The following is a 4,618-nucleotide window of genomic DNA, read 5'->3' on the forward strand; positions in this document are numbered from 1 at the left end:
GGGAGGAGGAGGAGGAGGGGGGGGTGACTTCCATTTCAGATCAGGATTTCATCCTCTCACAGATTTTTCTGATGTGAATTCGTGACCCTGACGTGCGACATTTGAAGTCGCTCTTTCTTTCTCTCCGAGCGAACGACGCTTTGCCACAAATCTCCCATGATCCACCGCTCCCAGCCTGGAACACAATGGCAGCGATTTAGCACAATGCATTCCAAGGGCATTACGATAAATAAAGGCACTTTGATCTGGGACGGCTTTGAAGCTGAGTGAAAACCCCAGCGTCAAACACAGGCTCGTGGACCGACGGGTGAACCGTGTCCTCTGATTGGTGCGATGTCTGTCCTCAATATCTGGAGAACGTGTTACACACAGTGTGGTTTTCATGATTTGTGAGGACGTCACGTTGAAGACCCCGTACCCTGTAAGACGAGAAACGGATCCTGGATCCAGACTGACTCGGAGTCTGGACTCTGATCTGGAACCTTGGATTTTTTGGGGGTTTTTTTGTTTTTTTTTACATTTGTGACATTTGGAGAAGTTCCACTTCACTTCACCACATCAGCAGGTTTCAGCATCAGTGGCGTCCTCCTCTGGAGTGGAGCGGTGGAGCGGTGGAGCAGTGGACGACCGGCAGACTTTACAAGTTCACTCCAGTATAAAAAATGTTTATTTTCTAATCTGCTGAAGAGACGAGACCAGTTTTAATTAAGTTTCCAACGAACTTTTAATTTTATCTCTCCCGTTCATTCAGCGAGAACAAGAGATTGTGAAGAGAAAAAAAAAAAAAAACCAGAGTGGACTTTCTCCCCAGGCCTCGAACGCATCTCCATTAAAGACGCTGCAATCAGAACAGAGTTCTTCCTGTTTTTGGATTTTTTTTTTCATGTGAAGGAAAATGAAATAAAAATAAATTCTTCAAAACAACTGCGTCTCCGTCTTCTATAAATATGTATGTCTGCCATTTTTAGGGGAATTTCATCGATCTGTTTCCAGGAGCGTCCGCTCCAGACCACGAACAAGGGCTTCACAGCACGGAGCGCCGACACCACAGGAAATCAATGGGAAAGTTTGTTACTGATGAAGGAACGAAAAGAAAAGAAAAGAAAAGAAAAAAGGTTCAAAACAACAACAAAGGACAACTGGTGACTGATTAACAACGGGTTTGGAGAAAATATTAAATCAAAAAAAGAGTGTTAGGTCGGAAAAAGTCAAATAAATTAAATTTTAAATTTTAACTATAAAATTTTCAAAAAAATAAATGTGATCAAAAATGAAGGTGATGAGGATCAGGAACCAAACACATGGAACTGGGAGAAAAACTTCACTACATCATCAACAACAGCAGCGTCATTATCAGCTGTGCTAGAGAAAAACTTCACTACATCATCAACAGCAGCGTCATTATCAGCTGTGCTCTGATTGGTCGAGGCTGATCTACTCTCCTCAATTTTTTTTGTTTTGAGGAAAAAACAATTTCATGAAGTTTAAGGTAAGTTTGAACAAAAAAAAAACAAAAATCCCAGATTCACATCCTGGTTTTCAGGCATCATGTGATCATGTGATCAGCCAATCAGCATGCTTTATCAGTCATTTCCCTCTCAACAGGACAATAACTCACAGACTTCACTGTTGTAGAATTTTAACTCTCGTCTCGTCTAAAGCTGCAGAAACTCACGGGTCACGTTGAAGCACGAAGAGTCGACGGGAAGGAATTCTTGAAATTGTGAAAATCTCATTTTTCACAAAGACGGCGGTGGTTTTTCAGCACAGACAGTCGGACCATCCGGTGAGTTCTTTTGTTTAACTTCAGTTTTTTAATTTCTTTCCTTCATCCCTCCCCAAGGCCGAGGCGTGATTTTTCAAAAGAACGGAAACAAAAGAGCGGGAAAACAAAAGAGACAAAAGCCAAGAAAATATTCAATAAAAATCATTCATTTTTAAATGACTTCCACATCGGCCAGAATGTTTGGATTTGAATGAACGACGAAGGTTTGAATCTGACGAACGGAACAAAAACAACAATAAAAATGTAATTATTCTGTGGAGGAAAAAAAAAACCATCCACTACAAATCTGCTGAGGTCGTGAAGAGAGAGTCGGCGTCACAGCGTGACAAGGTCGGGCCACGGAGCTTTGACATGAAGTGCTGTACAGTGTTTTGTCCACTGGGGGACACGGGTCATCAGGGAGCAGAGACGACAGATCGGATTGGCTAATGTTACTGACGATGACGCAAAACAGCGTGGGAACGGGGGAGGAGGGGGGAGTGAGGGTGAGGAGGGGTGAGGAGGAGGACAGTTCAGTGGCTCTCTGTAGTTGGTCACAGTAATATATATATACATATATATTTTTCAAGGTTTTTTTCTGCACATTTCTTCATCAAAATGACAAAAAAATAAAATCCTCCAGTCGTCGTTTTTCAGCTCAGGACAGAAGAGATTTTCAGTATTAAAAAAAATATTTTTTTTTTTAAAACATCCGAGTCTCTACGTCACTGTTTTTGGGTTCAAATTATTATTTTTAACAGAAAATACACGGAGAAAAAATGACCACAAAAACGAGACTGAAGTAAATCTCAGACACAACGTTCTCAAAACGACCAGAGAATCAGACGGAAAAAATCAACCTGAACAAACCAAACTCTGCAGCTTCAAACCCAAACTTCTCCTCCTCCAATCAGAGCTCTTCCTCACCTCTTCATCACCTCCAGCAGCTGACGACCCTCAGCTGTGGACGAACACAGGTGGAGCTGCTGAGCAGCCGGTGGAGCCATCACAGCTGAGCAACTGAGTCGAGGCTGATCACTGATCAACACGTTAAAGGTAGGGAGACAAATATATATAAATATATGTTCAAATATATTAATAATAGAATCTCTGATTAATGATGCGTTGATACATTTGACATCGGTGGATTTATAAAAAAAAAAAAATCCAAATTATTCCACTACAGTTTTAATCATCGGCCTCAAAGTTGAACGAGTTTTTCTCGAGGTCACGGTCGACCTTCACAGGAGGAACATCTGCATAATCCTGGAGAGAAGTGTTTACCAACGAACCTGGATTAACGTTTCCACCTCAGGACGGGGTCCTCGGTTCAAAACCTCGGAGTCAAAAAATAATACATATATAAAGACCTCATTAATATAGTTTTTAAAAATGTGTTGATTTATTGTAAGAGACGTCTGTTAATAATAACTGACTGTAAACACCAACAGTCTGTGACACCTGTGTAGTTCCAGTTCACTCCAAACCTGATGTAGTATCTGTGACAGTACTCAGTACTCAGTACTTCAGTACTCAGGGAGTAAACCACTGAAAATACTCGTTTGGGTTTATAATCAAATATTTCGTTGAGAATCCAAACGTATCCAGGGATTTATTTTCCCGCTTCGTTAGACTCTGCCTTCCTGCTCTTCTTAAAATAAATGAATTTTATCACGTTCTCCAGAAGCAGCAGTAATTAACCCTGGGCTTCAATCAGCAGCGTCGCTCTGTTTTGATCGGCTCCGAAACGCCTCGACAATCGTTCGCTCTCATTTACTTTAGAATCCCAGCCTTTAAAGACGGAACAGTCCGAGGTTTGAGTTTTTAAATTTTGGGTTTTTTTTTTTTTTTTTTTTATAACAAGTGTGAAAAGTCTGCAAAATGGTCTCATAACACATAAAAAAAAAAAAACCTGAGTTGCCATATGAGGATGAAATGCAGCGCTATTTTTGTACACCTTGGTGGCGCTGCACAGAAGAAGGAGGAAAAGAAAGTGGAATAGTTTCTGTAGTGAATCAATCGTTCAGTCTTCCTGGTGTCAGTTCCGAGTTCTGTTCTGTTCTGTTCTGTTCTGTTCTGTTCTGTTCTGTTCTGTTCTGTTCTGTTCTGTTCCGTTCTGTTCCGTTCTGTTCTGTTCCGTCAGTTTGGGCTCAGAACTAAACGGCTGTGACACGGTGGTGGGAACGCTGTATTACGTTTGCATCGATCCCGGACCGTCGCGCTTCCCAGACATTTTGGAACGTTTTTTAAATTCCCTCATAAAACATTTTTCCTCCTCTTCCTCCTCTTCCTCCTCCTCCTCCTCCTCCTCCTCCTCCTCCGTCGGTGCAGTAAAGTGGAGCGGCTCTAATCCTGAGTGAGCAGAAAAAAGGTGTCCTGGTATCACACCATTGATCTCTCTCTGGAGTTCCTGGGTGACGGAGCAGCTCCGTCCTCATTATCAGCCGCAGCTCAGATTTCCCACTTTACTGCGTGAGTTCAAAGGACGGCCGTTGTTACTGCGTCGGCGGTGGCGGCGGGGTGGGGGGGGGGGGGGGGGGGGTCAGGCCTGGTATTAGTGCTTAACGTCCAGACTGAGGAGAAAAGCGATGACATCAGAGTTTCATGTATGAAGTCATGAAATCATTAAATATTTAATCATGTATGTGGAGGCGTGGCCTGCACCACAGCGCCACCACAGGTCAGAGCAGCAACGGAGACACACTCTGTTAAAGCCTGGCTGATTTTTTTTTTGGATTCCAAATGTGTTATACACAGCAGGTGTGTCAAAGTCGTGGCCCGTGAACATGAACATGGACCAGGACTCTGATCTGATCACATGACCTGATGTTATAAAAGCAGCGGGAACATTAG

The sequence above is a fragment of the Cynoglossus semilaevis genome, chromosome 19 (assembly GCF_000523025.1).
Source record: "Cynoglossus semilaevis isolate Cse_v1.0 chromosome 19, Cse_v1.0, whole genome shotgun sequence".
Taxonomy (NCBI): Eukaryota; Metazoa; Chordata; class Actinopteri; order Pleuronectiformes; family Cynoglossidae; genus Cynoglossus; species Cynoglossus semilaevis.